Source organism: Nicotiana sylvestris, chromosome 3 (genome assembly GCF_000393655.2).
Source record: "Nicotiana sylvestris chromosome 3, ASM39365v2, whole genome shotgun sequence".
NCBI lineage: Eukaryota > Viridiplantae > Streptophyta > Magnoliopsida > Solanales > Solanaceae > Nicotiana > Nicotiana sylvestris.
The window spans coordinates 19,872,011-19,893,702 of record NC_091059.1 but is presented as its reverse complement, the minus strand read 5'-3'; the positions used below and the strand labels follow the sequence as shown (position 1 = coordinate 19,893,702).

At 37.8% G+C, this 21,692-nt stretch overlaps 1 long non-coding RNA gene across 1 annotated transcript; it reads left to right on the top strand.

Annotated features, from left to right (window-relative positions):
- The first annotated feature begins 13,804 nt into the window (after positions 1-13,804).
- Positions 13,805-21,686, top strand: LOC138886847 (uncharacterized). The gene is made up of 2 exons (XR_011405770.1): positions 13,805-14,402; positions 21,425-21,686. It is a non-coding gene; the product is annotated as an uncharacterized lncRNA (long non-coding RNA).
- Positions 21,687-21,692: the final 6 nt, after the last annotated feature.

Here is a 21,692-nt window from a genome sequence, read left to right as displayed (position 1 = left end):
ATCACTGGTATTTATGAGATTGTTAATTACCAAAAAGTATGCTACAGTCTACAGCACGGTATTGACACGTTAAACAAATATATAAAATTGTTTTCTAGTGTTATTTTAATATTTTCCAATAGGCAAGTTGCTCACATCCCCGTAGGACAAGGTCAACTCAGTAAAAAATAATAAAAGAAAAAAAACTAACAAAGAATTAGGACATAGACTACCTCACAGCGTGATTATAGGAAAATTGAGGAATTGAGAAAATAAAAGGAAAGACAGCAACATTAACTTAAAAGAAAAAGCTAAAATTACTGATCAGATAATAACTAAAGTGAGGAGCCTTGCTCTTTGATAGTGTTCTTGTTAAAAATTTCGGGTTGGGAGCACTCTCAATTAATGAATTAATCATTTTATCATGAAGACAAATGGAGAAGAGTATTCTTATGTGTTTTTTCCAACTTGGTTCAAATAAAATTGCTATAGCATCTAAATACTTATGGAAAACGAGTGCTAAGTAACTTTATAAAATTACCCCATATAAGTCAAATTATATACATAAAGTTATCGTCCTCGGGGATTGTATTTTGACTATATTCTAATAAGAAAATTGATTTTGCTTGATTACTATTTGCGGCGCTCCGACATCAATTCAAACAACTTAAACAGGGCACCATATCGGTGATTTAATGTGAGATGGAATTCACAAGGTTGGCAGAGTATGCACCTAATTTAATATCGATAGAAAAATTAAATAACGGAACTAAATTAAACTTAATTAAAAGCCGGAACACAAGTTAGATTGGACTTGATTCAATTAAAGCAAAATCGGAATGTTGACTTCACTTGATGATTAACTTAAGATAATCAATTTGTTCTCCTATCCAACTCCTTCAATTAATTGGAATGCTCTCACGGATACACACCTATACCATACAACAGAGGCAGAGCCAGCCCTTCGGCTATGGGTTCGGCCAAACCTAGTAGTTTTGGTACAAACTTTATATTTGTCTCAAGAAGTTCATTGAATATACATAAATTATTAAGTTAGAACCCTATATAGGGTAAAATATGTTTATACTAAATGATCGCATGAGTAAGCATCACGTAGAGCCGAAGATATAAGATAGTCGGAATCCGAAAGCAATGATCATCAGTTAATGATACTCATAAAGATGAAATAAATGCTGGTCACCCGGTAGCATTTAATGAAGAATATTCTACAAGATTAGGTACACGACCCGTTATAAGGAATACGACATTCACTGCCTCCCGTTACACATTCTTTAATAGACCTCATAACTGACATTAAAGATGGGCTTGATCCTAGGACCTTGTTCCCTAGGTGTAGCTATAAATAGTGAGCTCTATTACCATTGTAGGAAAAAGAGAACTTTCTGGCAAACACACGCTACATTCTATTCAAAACTTAATATAATTTTATCTCTTTGTTTACTGATATCACTATTATTGTCCCCGGAAGCCCTGTTCCTCGGATTACTATTTCTGCTATTTTATCTCCATTTCAAGATAAGTATTACATTTTTTGTCTAATTAATCTATTATCTTATGATCAAATTAATTCACTTGTCTATAAATCACGTATAAACTCAATTGTACCATTTTACGGGTAAACATGTTGGCACCCACCGTGGGGCTTAGACAATTGTATAATTAAGTTGGTCCTTGCCTCTTTTACTAACGTATTTTATTATTTGTTCTTAGCAAAAAGATAGTGGTGTTAACAACACACACAACCTTGAGGCCCAAGGAAATCAGCCTCGGCACGAGGATTCAATCAGTGATACCCGCAGTGAGGGGAACGAGACCACTCTTGTCCACGACAGGCGGTACCCAGGACATGTTCGAGAGCCGACTCCTAATGATGCTGAAGAAGAGCACATCATCAAAGCATTAAGGATATTGCAGGAGCAACAGGAGGCCATTTTAGGTCATCTCACACGGCAGAATAAGGTTATGATAGAACTGAAGCAAGTGTTATCAGGTGCTTCCAATAATGCGAATGGACGAGGTTTAGTTCCTCTCAGTGCTCCCTCAAATCAAACAATGGAAAGGGTCGACAACAACACCCCGAGGGGTGAGGTCAGCTTCAATGGGGCCGAGAAAAATGATTTTGGTCACAACAACGAGAGCGATCCCTTCAAAAATGTTCAACTCTTATGGTTTATGAGGGAAGTGAACTCCCGCATGGACCAAATCCCGGGCGCACCATCAGTTCTGAAAGGACCGGACTCAAAGAAGTACACTTAATTGACGTACAAACCAAGCACAATACCAGAATTGATCCCAATGCAGTTTAAAATGCCAGACGTGCCGAAATATGATGCGACTTTAGATCCTCATGAGCATATCACCACCTATACAATGACGGTAATGGGGAATGAATTAGCTCCCATGAGATTGAATCAGTTTTGCTAAAGAGATTCGGAGAGATTCTCACGAAGGGGCCATGACGTGGTATTCGCTTTTACCTGAGTATTCCACAGACTCTTTCAAGATGCTCACAGATTCTTTTATTAAGGCCCATGATGGGGACAGAAAGGTGTAGTCCCGAAAGGCCGATATATTCAGGATTGCACAAGGAGAGTCTGAGTTGCTGTGGCAATTTGTAACCCAGTACCAGAAGGAAAGGATGTTGCTTCCGACCTTTCCGGACGAATGGGCGGGGTGAAGCATTCACCAAGGGTTTGAATCCGAGAATTTTTTATGCTTCCCAAAAGTTGAAAGAAAGCTTGATCGAGTTCCAAGCGACAACTTAGGTGGATCTTCACAATCGATACGAGTCGAAGATAATGATTGAGGATGATCAGCTCGGTTTTCCAGTGTCAATTAAGGATCAGGACCGAGAGAAGAATAAAGAGAATTCAAAAAGACAATTTTGACACAAATCGACGATCTTCAAGGAGCCAGTTTTTTCCATGTGAACGGGCAGAAGGATGCAGCAGAGGTTTCCGATCGGTGGACAAGTGTAACTACCCAGCCGATCGTTTTGAGAATTAGTACCCCATTCGGCAACATAAGGTCTCGAGCAGCTTCGTATTATGTGTTATGACTTTTGTGTATGGTCAAATTCGGTTTCGGATGATTCAGGGTCAATTTGCAAGAAGGATTCTTGTTTTAGAAGTTTAAGCGGTAAGAGTTTACCGGAGTTTTGACTTTTATGTAGACGACCCCGAAATGGCATTTTGATGATTCTAATAGCTTCATATGGTGATTTTGGACTTAGGCGTGATTCTGGAGTTGGATTTGGAGGTCCGTAGGGTAATTTGAAGAATTTCGGCGCAAATTAAAAGTTGAAGTTTTGGAAGGTTGAGAGGTTTGACTGGGAGTTGACCTTATTGATATCGGGCTCAGATTGCAATTTCAAGAACTGGATTAGATCCTTTATGTCCTTTGGGACTTGCATTCAAAATTTGGCGTTATTCCGGGTTGATTTTGTATGTTTCGGCATGAGTTTTGAAAGTTGGAGGATTTGAAAGCTCATAAGTTCGATTCGTGGTGTGATTCCTAGTTTTGACATTGTTTGATGTGATTTGAGATCTCGAGCGGGTCCGTGGTATCTTTTGGAACTTGTTGGTATGTTTTGATGGGGTCCCGGAGGCCTCGGGCATGTTTCTGATGGGCTACGGGCCATTTTCTCATGTGTTGGATGGTTGTTTTGATATCTGGTGTTCCTTTATACGCGATCGGGAAGTTCATTCCGCATTCGCGTAGGCCGTTTTGGGTGGCTGGACCTTTTCCTCTTCGCGTTCGCATAATTCTTCCCGCGAGACGTACATGTGTATCCTCCTTCACCGCGTTCGCATTTGCGAAGCACAGATCAGTAGTTGGTATATTTTCTCTTTCGCGAGCGCATGTTCTAGTTCACTATCGCGTAGTAAATTTCTTAGGGGCATCAGTTGTTCCTTTATTCGTGATCGCAAGAGTTCATCCACGATCACGTAGTATATTTTTGGGGCAGTAATTATTTTCTTCTTCGCGGTCACATTAATTTTTCCGCGATCGCGACGTGCAAATACCTGGGCAGCAGAATATATTTTCCAAATCGAAGATTTTGCCATTTTTATCATATCTTGAATTCTAGACCTTGGATTTGAGTGCTTTTTTGTGAGTTTTTCAAGAAAATCATTAGGGTAAGTATTCTTCAGTTGGAATTTATTATATTCTATGATTCTATCGTTATTTTTATCTTATAATTAGTGTTTTAAGTTAAGGAAAAATGGGTTTTTTTTGAAGAAATTTTTCAAAATATAAATTGATGATTTGAAGGACGATTGATGATGAAAATTGATAACTTTGGTATGGTTGAACTCGTATTGGAATGGGTGTTCGTGTTTTGTGAATTTTATCGGGTTTCGAGGTGCGACCCGGGGTTTGACTTCTCAGTTGACTTTTAGTTGTTAAATATTGAAGCTTTATTATCCGAAATTATTTCTTATAAGTTTTATTTATGATTTGATGTTATTTTGGCTAGATTTGAGCCGTCCGGAGGTTGTTTCATTAGAGAAACTCATTTTAGAGTAACCGTCTAGCTTCTTTGAGGTAAGTATCTTGCCTAATTTTGTGTGGGGGAACTACCCTTTAGGATTTGAGTCTTTGGTGCTAATTGTGTCATATGAAAGTCGTGTACCTGAGGTGACGAGTACGTGCTCGTGCTTAATTGTGGGAATTTGACCGTTAAGGGATCTTAGGTTCTCATGTTCATTCGATATGAAGTTGTTTTGTCATGCTAAATACCCCATTTACTAACATCACCTTTGTGTGTATTATTTGGAATTAAATGCTTCATGTTTTACCCTTATTGCCGATTAAACTCTTATGTGCCTTAACTGAAGTTGTTTCCTCTTCTATTGCCGTGCTATCCTTCCCTAATTGCTTATCCTTAATGGAAGTTAATATTATCTTTTCTGAAACTGTCTATCCTTAATTGAATTTGTTGTATCTCTTCCGTAATTGCCAAACCTAGAATGAAGTTTTATTATCCCTTATCATTGTTGACTTACCATTATTTGGAATTATTGATTCGTGTTATCTCTCTTATTTCGATTTGTACTTTTGCGGAATCATTGCTATACATTATCTCTTTCTTGTTGAGCTATTCTTCTTAAGACTACTATTCCATGTGTTGACATGTGATTTTTGTCCCTCCCCAAATCTTTCACATTTTTAGCACGTAAATATTTAATTTAGCCTTAATGTAGCTATTTCAGCTTATTTTGACTCTTTTTACTTTATTTTCGTCACAAAAATGAAAATTACAAAAAAAGATATATAAATTTTAGTTTATTTATTTCTCATAAATTTTGAAAAATACAAAAATAGTACTTAATTTTTATTTTTATATAAATTTAAAAATACAAAAAATATATATATATATTTGTTTTAATTGTCAGTTTGTTTTAATAATTATTCTGCTTACGTAGGATTAATTAAATAAGGTCGTGTTTTTATTCTCGGTTGCGAGGAAAGAATAATATTTGGGTCCAAACGACTCATTTTAGGCCTAATTTTCGGACCTAGCCCAAAATATTTTCAGCCGAGACGCACATGACAACACATAACTCACACATGCTAGCACATGAACACAACACATAACTCACACATGGTAGCACATGAACACAACACACAACTCACACATGCTAGCACATGAACACAACACACAACTCACATATGCTAGCACATGCACACAACACACAACCCACACATGATTTTCAATATTCTCCATTACAACCCAAACAAAAACACACACGGGCGGAAGACCTTGGACACCAGCCCCCTCTCCTCTCTTCATCTTCTTCAAACCACCCAACCACTACCCATTTTTCTGTCAAAAGAACACCCCCCTCCCAAAAACGCGGACAGGGTATACCTTCGATATACATTCAATATACCTCTGATATACACGGGCAGAACACCCCCTCCCTAACGTATCTCCTTCTTTCTTTCTTCTCAAACCAGAAAACAACGAACTTTTCACCATCAAAACCAGCCTTGAAGCTCCAGTATTACAGCCATCAAAATCAGTTCAAAACACATCAAAACAAGCTTGAAAATAGCTCCGTTTCTTTAGTCAAAACGACCTCTAAAATAGCAGCAAAAACCTGTTGCAAACAGCCATAAAATCCACCCCTAACACCACCAAAAATGAGCCAAAAGATCTGCTGAAATCGGCTAAAAGAAATTGGAACAGATGCGTTTGGATTTTCGTCGCCGGTCAAAGTCGCTAGTCCAAGTTTCCGTTTGAGTCTCCTTCTAGTCCGTATGGTTTTGCTTGGCTTTATTTCGTTTTGGAGTAACGATTGTTGCGCTGTATCCATTTCATGAAGAAGGTTGTCTTCTCAGTCCATTGATAGAATATTCATATCAAAGGTTCATTTCCTCTAATTTCTTGTTTGCATTAGATGAATGTTTCAGTTTTGATTTAGATCTGTCTAAATGTTTTACTATTGTTTCTTTTGTTTCTGTTTTGATTTATGTGTGTTTGATTAGAATTATTTTCTCAAGTCACTAAATGAAAGCTAGATTTGTTTGAATTGGTAGATGTTATTAATCAAGTTTCGTTGATTAGGTGCAATTAATAAATCATTGTGATTACGGGTACGGTTCCCGTGACGTAGTTGTGATGCTTAATTTCTAAATTTCGGGGGTGCATCTCATGTAACCCGATTATAATGGCTCTAGATAATCTTAGTGAATAAATTAGGATTATTTTTTTTGATAGAGAAAAACAAAAAATAAAAATCATAGTTGCTTTTAGGCTTGCCCTTTTAAAAATAAAATGAGTCGAGCCTCGCCCAATAAAATGCACAAACTGCGGGGCCCTCATAAATGTATATACTAAAAATACTCAGAATTTGGGATGGGCTGTTCAACGAATTTCGCAGCCTTCCTCAAAGATAATAACGCGTTAGACTCATTAGGCGCGATTTTAATTAAATTACATTCTTAAATTCGGGTGCGCATTTATGTGACCCAAATCCAAATCTCAATGGAGTCAGAATGTATTAACAACTACGGGTGCATTGATTGCGACGTGGTTCGAGATGCATTTTCACGACGTTGCAATTCTATTAAAAAATAATAATAAAAGCGGTTTAAACTTAATAAAAGCACACAAGTTATAACATGTATTAAAATCAAATATTTAGCCATTATAACAATTTAAGCGACCGTTCTAGAACCACGGGATCCGTGGGTGCCTAACACCTTCCCTCGGGTCAATAGAATTCCTTACTTAGAATTTCTGGTTCGCAGACTTCATTTGGAAAGTCGAAAATTTCCTCGATATGGGATTCAAGATAAACCGGTGACTTGGGACACCAAAAGCCAAACCTTTCCCAAGTGGCGACTCTGAATTAAATAAATAATCCCATTTCGAATATTGTCACTTAAATTGGAAAAACTCCCTCGCGCTTTTATCCTTCGGGGCGGGCGCGCAAAAAGGAGGTGTGACAGCTCTGGCAACTCTGCTGTGGATTAGACCTAGAACCACTGGTTCAGGGTTAGAATTCGAGCTTAGATAAATCGTTATATTTGGTTTTATCTGATTTTTACATGTTTGAGCCTAATGTGCTAAATGTTGCTTTTACCGTTTTGATATTATTTGGACTGTACATATAAACTGTGCCGAAACCTTTCTCTTCTTACCTCCGGGGAGAAGCTCGCTGGACGAGACTCCCTATTCTGTTAGTGTCAATACCTGAAATAAGAAAGAGGTCGGACAAGTTACAAAGCCGGACGATCTCGCGGGTCCCCGGTACGTAGCCCCCTCCTCGGCTCGAGTTGTCCGCTCGGGTACACAGTCTAGAATGTATACCCAGGTTATAAACCCAGTATAACAAAACCGCTACTGGAAATTAAACCCAAAACCGCTGGTTCAGGGTTCAAGAATTCGAGCTTAGAATAATTGTTATATTTGGCTTTATTATCTGATCTTTATTACATGTTTTGGCATAACGTGCTAAATGTTGTCTTTTACCGCTTTGATATTATCTGAACTGTATATAAACTGTGCCGAAACCCTTCTCTTCTTACCTCCGGGGAGAAGCTCGCTGGTCGAGACTCCCTATTCTGTTAGTGTCAATACCTGAAATAAGAAAGAGGCCGGACAAGTTACAAAGCCGGACGATCTCGCGGGTCCCCGGTACGTAGCCCCCTCCCCGACTCGAGTTGTCCGCTCGGGTACACAATCTAGAACATATACCCAGGTTATAAACCTAGTATAACGAAACTTCATGCCGGATCCCTAGTAGGAACGCTTATTTGCATCATGTTGCATTTGACATAGGGGACTCAACACAGGGGTTGGGTCCGTCTAGGACAGGCAACCTGAAATGAAAAAACCATCCTGCTGCATCCCGTTTGTTTTGCGCATTTATTTGCTTCGGATCTGCATGTTGACCGGTTCCTAAAAAAAAAGGAAAACTTAAAAAAAAAATAGCAGCGTAGGGAGATAATTACTTATTTTTTGGAAAATAAAACCAATGTCCAAGTAGTATCAAAACCTCGCCGGAATTTTCTTTAAAAAAAAAAGAAAAGAAAAAATGAAAACAAAAATTGTCTTCTAGTTTGATTTATTAAAAAAAAACATATAAATTTTTTTTTCCTTTTAATCACTTTCAAAATCAAAAAAAGGGGTATTTATTTAAAAGTAAAAAAGGGGGAAAAATTCAAAATTCAAAATTTATTGTTTCATTTGTAGTATCTTTTTAAAAGATTTTCAAAAAAAAAAAGAGTGAAAAAGAAGTTTAAAATTTATAAATATTTCCTTAGTTTCTTTTCAGAAAACAAATAAAAAAAAATATATAAAATTCCAGAAAATAGTTATTCCTCTTTTTCTTAAAAGATTTTGTTTGTTTCCCTATTTCTGATCCGACCGAACTACGCGGGTCTGATTCTCACCGGATGTGAGATACGTAGGCAAACCTCATCGGTTTCGGCCCCAATTTTCAAAAATCCAAAAAAATACATTTTCCTTTAGTTCTTTCTTTATAAATCTTTCTTTAGAAAATACAAAAAAAAAAAAGAAATAAAAAATAATATAGAAGTTTTTTTCTTTAAAAAAAAACTCAAATAAAAAAAAAGTTTCCTTCTTTCCGAAGTCTTTATACGAAAAAAATGAAATAAGAATTAAAAATCAGCAACAAAAATCCAAAAATACTCTTTGCTTTTAGTCTCTCTTTTGTAAATGTCCATAAAAAAAAAATATATTTGAAAATTTGAATTCCAAAATATTAGGGCTTTTCTTTAGAAGTGCTTTTGTAAATAAATAAAACTCAGAAATTCCACATCATTTTCTTAAAAGTCCCTCTTTCAAAAATTTAAGAGGCAACATCATAAATCAAAAAATATATATTCTTTCTTCCGTAGAAAAGGTGAAACAAATGAAAAAAAAATCAACCAAACATATTTTCTTTTTTGTTTAAAAAAAAAATAAAAACAAAAAAAAAAATTCCCAAAGTTCAAGTCAAAAGCAAATAAATTGTTTTTTAGAAGTCTTTCTTTAAAAAATAAAACAAAAATCAAAATAAAAAAAAAATTCTTTCTTCTTTTAAAGCTTTTCTTTCAAAAAATTCCAAAAAAAGGGGGTTAGTTTAGTTACTCCATTTTCGATGCCCGAACTACGCGGGTTTGATTCTCATCGGATGTGAGATACGTAGGCAACCCTCATCGGGTCCAACCCTACCTTTTGCTAAAATAGCCAAAAATCAATTAATAAATAAAAACGTATCAAATTTTAAATTTTGCCATAAATAAGTTGGGTGGTGTCCAACCTTCCCTTTTGCTAAAAATAGCAAAAAATATATGTCAAATTTTAAATCTGTCATAAATAAGTCGGGTGATGTTGTTTTGTCATAAATAGCCGAATGTTCCCGAAAGGGACGCCGGAAGGCTGACTTTGCATAAACAGCCACCTTTGGGTCATTTTTTAAGATTTGGTCCAGTTGACCCACACAGCCTTAAAATCTTCGTCACCGAGGCGTTGAAAGGCCGTGTTGGCAATATTGAGTTTTCTAATTTGAAAAACGATAAAAAGAGTCATAAATAAGTCAGGTGATGCTGTTTTGTCATAAATAGCCGAATGTTCCCGAAAGGGACGCCGGAAGGCTGACTTTGCATAAACAGCCACCTTTGGGTCATTTTTTAAGGTTTGGTCCAGTTGACCCACACAACCTTAAAATCTTCGTCACCGAGGCGTTGAAAGGTCGTGTTGGCAATATTGAGTTTTCTAATTTGAAAAAAAAACGATAAAAAGAGTCATAAATAAGTCAGGTGATGCTGTTTTGTCATAAATAGCCGAATGTTCCCGAAAGGGACGCCGGAAGGCTGACTTTGCATAAACAGCCACCTTTGGGTCTTGTTTAGTATTTTTTATCCAGTTGACCCACACAGCCTTAAAAACCTTCGCCCCGAGGCGCTGAAGGGCCGTGTTTGCAACACCAGGTTTTTATTGTAATTTGAAAAAAAAACAACAAACCAAAAAAAAAAACAAAGAGTCAGCGCTCGGGTGAATACCGTTTGAATTTTGTCATAATAAGCCGAGCCAGCTTCGGTCGCGTCTTAAACCGTTCTTGCCGAAGTAGCCTTAGAGTATCTTTCAGTTGTCGAAAGGTTATTTTCGTAAAAGAACGGACAAGTTTGTAAAATGATCCTCCCCGGCCTCAAAATTCATGTGAAATTTGGAAGGGGCCACGTTTGCAAAAAATAACCGTTCGGTTGCATTTTGTGAGTGTTGAAACCCAATTTTTTATTATGAAGAAAAAAATGTTTCATTGCTTTTACCTTTCATTCGGCCCGAACTACGCAAGATCTGATTCATGCGGGGTCATGATACGTAGGCAATCTCCATCGGATTCGATCATAGCTATAAAATAAATTGAGAAAAAAAAACAAACTGAAAGAAAAGGAAAAAGAAAATCGAGTGAAAAAGAAAATAGAAAAAAAGAAAAAGAAAAAAAAGAGTGCAAAAAAAAATAAAAGAGTGGCAAAAACAAGATCAAGAGTGACTAAAGAGAGGCAAGAATAAAAGAAAAGAGGTACATAGTGAAGAGGGCTAGTTTAGGATCGGGATGAAACATGCAACCCGTTCAAACACATGGTAAAAGCGTTTAACTGTTTAGGTGCATTGCATCCCATCGTGCGATTTCCTATATGTTAAATGCTTCAAAACTAACAAGGTTGTGTGTGAGAGTAAATTAGCCAGGTTCTGTTCAGGTGATTGGTTTTGTTGGTATGCAGTGATGAGCAGCCTTGCACGCGGCCACAACATTATACACAAAACTAAGCTCCACCTCCCAGAAACGCCCATCCTTACCAAGCTCCATATAGTCCCCCAATCAAATGTTCATCAGTACAATCCTCACCCAAGAGAGTCTTTCAAAAGGAATCAGTTCACCTCTATTGGTGAATCATACTCAGGCTTGTTCCGAAAGCTAGTCAGGCGAAGTCTGCTGCAGCCAGTGGCCCCAAATCGGCCAAACACCGAGTCCCCCCTCCCTGCATCGAGCTGATACTAGATGTGAATGCCACTCTGAAGTAGTGGGGCACGGTACAAAGGACTGTTGGTCATTGGACCCTCAAAATGGCAGTTGAGGACTTGATTGAAGCTGAAAGAATCGTTCCCCAGGACGAAAAGGTTCCTAATATGATGAACATTCCCCTGCCTACTCTCACAAATGGGCCAATAGATGGAATGATCTGTGAAGCTGAGGAATTTGATCCGGCACTGAAGGCTATTGCAGCCATTGCCGAGACAGAAGAAAAACCAAAAAAAAACGATTGTCAAGCTTGAAAGTTCCCCATCAGACGGGAGTCTTGGTAGCCAGTCTTGCTATCCTTTCTGCATCTGGATTGTCTCAGGGTATGATCCAGATGTTTTACTTTATTGTCTTACTTTCCAATGTAAACCCTTCTATCTTCAAATTTTTTTTTAAAAAAAAAACAAAAAAAAAAGAAAAAAAAAGAAATCAAAAAAAAAATCAAATGAAATTGATATTTCATTTTCTCGGAATGTCTCTTTTCTTAAAATCTTGTCAATCTTCTCATTCTCTTTTAGTTTTGTTAAACGCAGATTTCAATAATATGACATGCTTGCGGACTTCATGCCCGGATCTTAAAACTCTGTCAGACCTCGAAATAATGAATCAAGAATTGGGTCGCAATGATGAAATAGCTTAAGGAAACAAGACAAAGAGTTGGAACAACTGAAGGAAAATTGATTCCCGAAATTGGAAAGGTCCATATATTACAACAAGAGTACTGCCAAAAAGAGTGCGTTGTACTTGTGACACATCGAAGGAAATGTCCTTGAAATAACTGTCAATGCAAATGCAGTCAAAAGGTACTATGTTGGATCCTTTATATAATAAAATCTTTTCCGGTTGAGATGATGAAGGCTTTCATTCTCGCTACCCAAACACTATCAACCTTTTGCAAAACCCATTTGAGCTGGTTACTCTTCTTTGATTACCCTCTTTGGAACCTGAAAATATTATTGAAAATAAAATGAAAAAAAATTGAAATGAAAAGAAAAATGAAAAAAAAGAAGAAGAAAGAATTGGAAAAATAAGAAAATATATATACAAAAAAAAAGAGCAAATCAGAAAAAAAAAAGAGAAAAAAATCCAAAAACAAAAGTTGCCTGAACTACGTTTGACTTGATTCCGAAAGGATACGTAGGCAACCTCTCCTTGGGGTTCAGTCACACCAAAACAAAAATCCAAGAAGTCCCCCCAAAAGTGAAACTGGGGCAGAAGTTATAACGATTCAGCAATGATCCCGCCCAAAAGGTTCCAAAGTTGTAGTTCAATCCAAATTCTTTTCACCCCAAACCTTGTTCAAGTCCTTCTGATCAATCGGCAAAGCGGTTCAAAATGGGAGGATGGATTTATTTGGGTCTGATACAACAAAATGAGAGGAATAAAATGAGAGAGCCTTATTGGTGAAAACCCACACGGGCACCGTAAGGCGACGGTAAGCAGAGGAAATAAAATGAGAGAGTCTTGCTGGTGAAAACCCACACGGGCACCGTAAGGCGACGCTAAGCAGAAAAAATAAAAATGAGAAGTCTTGTTAATGCAAACCCACACGAGCACTATAAGGAGATGGCAAGAAATAAAATGCAAAATGCCAGCTCATGAAAACCCACAAAGAGCGCCCATGATCGAAAATAAGATCCTCATAGCCATCGGCATCAACAGAGTCCTAGCAAGGTTCCTCGGTATTCAAGGCAAAGTTGTGATAAATTTTTGGGAGTCAGACGGTTTACACAGATCAGGCATCCAGTCCAAAAGGCATGTCATGTTCATTGAAGTCCGCATGTACTCCGGATAAGTCCTTCTCTCCTTTCCCCGAAAGGGACACTTCTAGTTTTAAACTCATTCTCCATTCAATTATTTGTTTCTCTTTGAATCCCTTTTGGTCTAACACTGTTCCAAAACCAAGACAAAGAAAGGATGGCAAGACTGATTTACAGGGCTTTCGTTGGATACACGCTAATGTGCAAAGGGCACCCAGCCTCAGCAGGGGGCATCAAGACGACCTCGACTGGTCATGGCAGCCTATAAAGGCAATTGAAGTTGAAAGGTTTGAGTTTCACATGGTTAATCGCCTCCAAGAAGTTTAAAAAAATCAACGCGATTCCCCAAAGAAAGTCCTACAAAGGTAAGGATAAAGTTGGAGAGGTTAAGTCCCACGCGATTAGCCACTGCAGTTTAGGTTTGAGGATCAAAAATCCCGGACACACGAAACACAAAAAAAAAAAAAAAACAATTCCCACAAAGCCTCCCCTTGTAAAAATTCCCCAGCGAGCTTGCCCCAACAAATCTCCAGCAAGTTCGCTTTGTTAAAAATTCCCCAGCAAGCTTGCCCCAACAAATCCCCAGCAAGTCCATTCTGTACAAATCCCCACAGAGCCTCCCCTTGTACAATCCCCCACATAGTCTCCCCAATATTAAAAAAAAAAAAAATCCCACTGAGTTGGCCTCGTAAAGATTCCCCGAGCAAAATGAGATGGAAGAACCAAAGCCTTACACAAATCCGGAAATGCGAGTCTGATTAGTCTAAAACAAGTCGCGTGTGAATCCAATCAATGGCGAAGTTCTCAAACAGGAATTAGCCCAAGACCAAGCAATTGGAACGATCAAGGCCACCGAATCAACCACCGTTTTCAAACTGATAATTTGTCTTTGTTTAGACAGGTGCAATCCAAAGCAACCATGCAAGAGGCAGGTACAGCCCGAAAGACGTGAAATGCGCGAACATTGAACCAGCTGTGCGATGGGAGAACAACCGAAAACAGGAGCAATCCAAAGCAACCATGCAAGAGGCAGGTATAGCCCGAAAGAAATGAAGCGCGCCAGCGTTGAAACAGCTTTGCAGCGGGAAAACGACCAAAAGTAAGTTTCCCCGGAATTCTTTCATGCATTTTTGATAAATAAAAAAAATGTATATATATATATATATATATATATATATATATATATATATATATATATATATATATATATATATATATATAAAGGAAAACCAAAGAAAAGAAAGAAGACAAGAAATAAAAATGAAAAGCCCAAAAGAAAAACAAATCATGGTAGCATAGGACCTCATTCCTCAACTATCCCGATATAAACCATGGATCTCCCTGGCATAACCCAAGGAGCTTTTTCTATCCAAATCCCCGGCATAACCCGAGGACTTTTTTCCTTTTCCGGCATAACCCGATGATTTCCCCGGCATAACCCGAGGACTCTTTCCCTTTCCCGGCATAACCCGTGGACCTCCCTTGCATAACCCAGGGACCTCTTTCCCTTTCCCGGCATAACCCGATGACTTCCCCGGCATAACCCGATAACTCTTTTCCTTTTCCGGCCTAACCCGATGAATCTTCCCTGCATAACACGTAGACCCTTTCCAGCATAACCTGGCAATCCTCCCAATTTAGGACTCCGATCCCTAAGTTGAACTTTTCCATTTAGCCAGCATTAGGGCTCCAACCCGGAACTGAGCAATGTCTGTTAGTCAGCATTACGGCTCCAACCCTAAACTAAACTTTTCCCCAGCTAGTCAGCATTAGGGCTCCAACCCTAAACTGAACTTTTTCCCTTTAGTCAGCATTAGAGTTTTAAACCCTAAACTGAACTTTTCCCATTTAGTCAGCATTAGGGTTTTAAACCCTAAACTGAACTCTTTCCTTCAGTCAGCATTAGGGTTTTAAACCCTAAACTGAACTTTTTCCCTTTAGTCAGCATTAGGGTTTTAAAACCTAAACTGAACTTTTTCCATTTAGTCAGCATTAGGGTTTTAAACCCTAAACTGAACTCTTTCCTTCAGTCAGCATTAGGGTTTTAAACCCTAAACTGAACTCTTTCCTTCAGTCAGCATTAGGGTTTTAAACCCTAAACTGAACTTTCCCTTTAGTCAGCGTTAGGGTTTTAAACCCTACACTGAACTTTTCCCATTTAGTCAGCATTAGGGTGTTAAACCCTAAACTGAACTCTTTCCTTCAGTCAACATTAGGGTTTTAAACCCTAAACTGAGCTTTCCCTTTAGTCAGCATTAGGGTTTTAAACCCTAAACTGAACTTTTCCCATTTAGTCAGCATTAGGGTTTTAAACCCTAAACTGAACTCTTTCCTTCAGTCAGTATTAGGGTTTTAAACCCTAAACTGAACTTTTTCCCTTTAGTCAGCATTAGGGTTTTAAACCCTACACTGAACTTTTCCCATTTAGTTAGCATTAGGGTTTTAAACCCTAAACTGAACTCTTTCCTTCAGTCAACATTAGGGTTTTAAACCCTAAACTGAACTTTTTCCCTTTAGTCAGCATTAGGGTTTTAAACCCTAAACTGAACTTTTCCCATTTAGTCAGCATTAGGATTTTAAACCCTAAACTGAACTCTTTCCTTCAGTCAACATTAGGGTTTTAAACCCTAAACTGAACTTTTTCCCTTTAGTCAACATTAGGGTTTTAAACCCTAAACTGAACTTTTCCTATTTAGTCAGCATTAGGGTTTTAAACCCTAAACTGAACTCTTTCCTTCAGTCAGCATTAGGGTTTTAAACCCTAAACTGAACTTTTCCCATTTAGTCAGCATTAGGGTTTTAAACCCTAAACTGAACTCTTTCCTTCAGTCAGCATTAGGGTTTTAAACCCTAAACTAAACTTTCCCTTTAGTCAGCGTTAGGGTTTTAAACCCTACACTGAACTTTTCCCATTTAGTCAGCATTAGGGTTTTAAACCCTAAACTGAACTCTTTCCTTCAGTCAGCATTAGGGTTTTAAACCCTAAACTAAACTTTTTCCCTTTAGTCAGCATTAGGGTTTTAAACCCTAAACTGAACTTTTCTTTCCTTTAGTCAGCATTAGGGTTTTAAACCCTAAACTGAACTCTTTCCTTCAGTCAGCATTAGGGTTTTCAACCCTGAACTGAACTTTTCCCTTCAGTCAGCATCATGGCTCCAACTCTGAACTGAACTCTTTCCATTCAGTCAGCATCAGGGCTTCAACCCTGAACTGAACTCTTTCCATTTAGTCAGCATTAGGGCTCCAACCCTAAACTGAACTTTTTCCAGTTAGTCAGCATTAGGGCTCCAACCCTAAACTGAACTTCTTTCCATTTAGCCAGCTTTAGGGTTTTCAACCCTGAACTGAGCATTGTCTGTTAGTCAGCATTGGGGTTCCCACCCTGAACTGAACTTTTTCCATTCAGTCAGCATCAGGGCTCCAACCCTGAACTAAACTTTTTCCATTCAGTCAGCATTAGGGCTCCAACCCTGAACTGAACTTTTTCCATTTAGCCAGCATTACGGCTCCAACCCTAAACTGAGCATTCTTACCTTGTGGCAATATTAGTGATCCAATCCCGGAGTTGGCATTTTGTAGACTGAAATTTTCCAATCCCTTCATCAATTCTATAAACTTCCCGGCAATTAACTCCCGAAATTTTCCTAGTGAAACTGGGGCAGAAAATTTCGTTCGTTTTTTTTTTCCCGCAGGTCTAACCTCGAGGCGCATGGATCGAGACGACCCACGAGATGAGTCTCAACCCAGAATAAATAAAAGAAGAAAAAGAAGAAAAACGAGCAAAATAAAAAAGGAAGATGTTCCCACATATTGGAACAAACAAATGGCAGGTCGCTCAAAATTGGATCAAATTCCCGAGCTTCGCCAATCCCGTTTTATTCAATACTGCAAAAATAAACAAGCGCCTACAACTTGCAAGCATCAAGATTCGGATCGAAGTCTACAAGCAGAATCAGCTAAGACCCAAGATCAAGTTGCAAAAGAATTATAGATAGGAATCTTGTAACTCGTAGCTGATAGGCTTAGTTAGTCTTTTTAATTTTGATTTTTATGTAATAAATAGGACATTAGACCGGAACTTCGACGGAACCTCGCGCGACTCTCAACCTCGGCACTCAATCGCCCCATTCACTTCTGAACTACACATGGCCTGATTCCTTTATAGCCAAGGATATGTAGGCAGCTCAGATACCAGAGCTCGGTCACATTCTCTTTTCTTCTTTCTTTTGGTCTCCTTAAATAAGGGTCAGGTCAAAAACCTGTCTAGTCATTCTTTATCTGAAAACTCTTCACATTTCCAGTCAAAGAGGGGCAGCTGTTGACATGTGATTTTTGTCCCTCCCCAAATCTTTCACATTTTTAGCACGTAAATATTTAATTTAGCCTTAATGTAGCTATTTCAGCTTATTTTGACTCTTTTTACTTTATTTTCGTCACAAAAATGAAAATTACAAAAAAAGATATATAAATTTTAGTTTATTTATTTCTCATAAATTTTGAAAAATACAAAAATAGTACTTAATTTTTATGTTTATATAAATTTAAAAATACAAAATATATATATATATATATATATATAAATTTTTGTTTTAATTGACAGTTTGTTTTAATAATTATTCTGCTTACGTATGATTAATTAAATAAGGTCGTGTTTTTATTCTCTGTTGCGAGGAAAGAATAATATTTGGGTTCAAACGACTTATTTTTGGCCTAATTTTCGGACCTAGCCCAAAATATTTTTAGCCGAGACGCACATGACAACACATAACTCACACATGCTAGCACATGAACACAACACATAACTCACACATGCTAGCACATGAACACAACACACAACTCACACATGCTAGCACATGAACACAACACACAACTCACACATGCTAGAACATGCACACAACACACAACCCACACATGGTTTTCAATATTCTCCATTAAAACCCAAACAAAAACACACACGGGCGGAAGACCTTGGACACCAGACCCCTCTCCTATCTTCATATTCTTCAAAACACCCAACCACTACCCATTTTTCTGGCAAAAGAACACCCCCCTCCCAAAAACGCTGACAGGGTATACCTTCGATATACACTCAATATACTGCGGATATACACGGGAAGAACACCCCCTCCCTAACGTATCTCCTTCTTTCTTTCTTCTCAAACCAGAAAACAACGAACTTTTCACCATCAAAACCAGCCTTGAAGCTCCAGTATTTCAGCCATCAAAATCAGTTCAAAACACATCAAAACAAGCTTGAAAATAGCTCCGTTTCTTCAGTCAAAACGACCTCTAAAATAGCAGCAAAAACCTGTTGCAAACAGCCATAAAATCCACCCCTAACACCACCAAAAATGAGCCAAAAGATCTGCTGAAATCGGCTAAAAGAAATTGGAACTGATGCGTTTGGATTTTCGTCGCCGGTCAAAGTCGCTAGTCCAGGTTTCCGTTTGAGTCTCCTTCTAGTCCGTATGGTTTTGCTTGGCTTTATTTCGTTTTGGAGTAACGATTGTTGAGCTGTATCCATTTCATGAAGAAGGTTGTCTTCTCAGTCCTATTGATAGAATATTCATATCAAAGGTTCATTTCCTCTAATTTCTTGTTTGCATTAGATGAATGTTTCAGTTTTGATTTAGATCTGTCTAAATGTTTTACTATTGTTTCTTTTGTTTCTGTTTTGATTTATGTGTGTTTGATTAGAATTATTTTCTCAAGTCACTAAATGAAAGCTAGATTTGTTTGAATTGGTAGATGTTATTAATCAAGTTTCGTTGATTAGGTGCAATTAATAAATCATTGTGATTACGGGTACGGTTCCCGTGACGTAGTTGTGATGCTTAATTTCTAAATTTCGGGGGTGCATCTCATGTAACCCGATTATAATGGCTCTAGATAATCTTAGTGAATAAATTAGGATTATTTTTTTTGATAGAGACAAAACAAAAAATAAAAATCATAGTTGCTTTTAGGCTTGCCCTTTTAAAAATAAAATGAGTCGAGCCTCGCCCAATAAAATGCACAAACTGCGGGGCCCTCATAAATGTATATACTAAAAATACTCAGAATTTGGGATGGGCTGTTCAGCGAATTTCGCAGCCTTCCTCAAAGATAATAACGCGTTAGACTCTTTAGGCGCGATTTTAATTAAATTACATTCTTAAATTCGGGTGCGCATTTATGTGACCCAAATCCAAATCTCAATGGAGTCAGAATGTATTAACAACCACGGGTGCATTGATTGCGACGTGGTTCGAGATGCATTTTCACGACGTTGCAATTCTATTAAAAAATAATAATAAAAGCGGTTTAAACTTAATAAAAGCACACAAGTTATAACATGTATTAAAATCAAATATTTAGCCATTATAACAATTTAAGCGACCGTGCTAGAACCACGGGATCCGTGGGTGCCTAACACCTTCCCTCGGGTCAACAAAATTCCTTACTTAGAATTTCTGGTTCGTAGACTTCATTTGGAAAGTCGAAAATTTCCTCGATTTGGGATTCAAGATAAACTGGTGACTTGGGAAACCAAAAGCCAAACCTTTCCCAAGTGGCGACTCTGAATTAAATAAATAATCTCATTTCGAATATTGTCACTTAAATTGGAAAAACTCCCTCGCGCTTTTATCCTTCGGGGCGGGCGCGCAAAAAGGAGGTGTGACACCATGTTGTGCCCTTCTTTGTGAGCTCGTTCTTCCATCTCTTTGTGTTCTGAAGTTCCTGAGTTGATTTACATGTTGTATTCTCGTGTTATTGTGGTTGTTGTTGTTGTATATAATGTTGTTGAGCCGAGGGCTATGTGTGGTTGTGATATTGAAACTGTTTTGAGGAAATATTGTGGCATGTGGGTACATATTGTAAAAGTCATTATTTGAGTTGTTATGTTTTGGCACATGTGTTGTTGTTGTTGAGATAATTGTTATGTTGTTTGAACGAGGTTTCTGCCGTGCGGTTGTTATTATGTTTGCACAAGGTTTTTGTCGTGCGGTTGTTATTGTGTTTCACGTGATTTCTGTCGTGATATTGTTATTGTTGATATGCATGCGGTAGTATATGGTCTGGGTGTTGAAACGCATGAGGTGAGATAAGGTGGGCTTGAAATGCGTGGCTTGTCGGGGAACTATAAGAATACATGCGGTGTGACAAGGTGGGCAATAACGCGGGATGCAATTTCGGGAAGAATAATTATTAAAAACTAAATATAATGGCTCCCGCGGTGATTTAAGGAAAATTTATGATTCTTTTTATGATTTGAGACTACGAATTAGTACCTTGGTAGGGCTCTTGTTGTCATTTTACCATTCTTTTGTACTTTTCTTTGATTGTTGTTTTCCTCAACATACTTTTAATTGTCTTTCTCCGTGTTGTAATATTTGATTAGTTCTATGTAGCCAATCTTGTTGTGTTTGTCGTTGCATCCACTTCATTGCTATCTTATTTACACTATACATTTTGTGGTGATCATTTCTTATGTCACATTCATTGTCTCTACTCTTATTTGTTGACTTAAATTGTGGTAGAACACTTGCACAAGCATACGCGTAGATGAATCACCTATATCGGTTTAAGAAGATGAATCCTGGCATTATTGACCATTACATGTACTCTTGTCTACTTGCCTTTTGTGTGAGAGTTGTTCTCTTGGCATGTGAGTCGTCCGTGCGGTTATGAATTGAAATATGGGCATAAGATGCCAAGTGAGTAGGGTTCAAGAAATTGGACCCGTTAAATGTGATTATGAAGTTCGGTACCTCGTGGAAATGCTTGAATAAATCTGGTGCGAAAGCGGTTGTTCTTATTGAGTTGTTGCTGGTTTTCCTTTATTTTTGTTTCATTGGACTTCGACTGTGTCCAACTTACACTACATCATTATTACCTAACTGCTTCTTGTTAAATATTGTTATTATTGGTGTATCGTTGCGAGTATTGTTTGTATTCCTTATCTTGCTTAGTTGTATATTAATATTGTTTCTCTGTTAGTTCACCTTCACACTGTTCATGTTGATTAGTCTGGTAGGTGTCTTGACTATCCCTCGTTACTACTCTACCGAGGTTAGTCTTGATGCTTACTGGGTGCCGCTATAGTGTACTCATACTACGCTTCTACATATTTTTGTACAGATCCATGTGCCACTGTTGTTGATTATTAGCTGGCTAATCAAGTATTGTTGTGGAGACTCAAGGTATACCTGTCCTCGCATTCTCAAGCCTCGAAGTCACATTCTGATAGTTTATTTGTATTGTTTAATTCTATCCTGAACAATTGTATTTAGGGATTTTCTAGCAAACTTAGTAGACCTTATGACTTGTACTACCGATTTTAGGAATTCTAAAATAAGTATAAGATTTCTATTTCATATTTATTAGTTGATGGTTAAATTTTTCTATG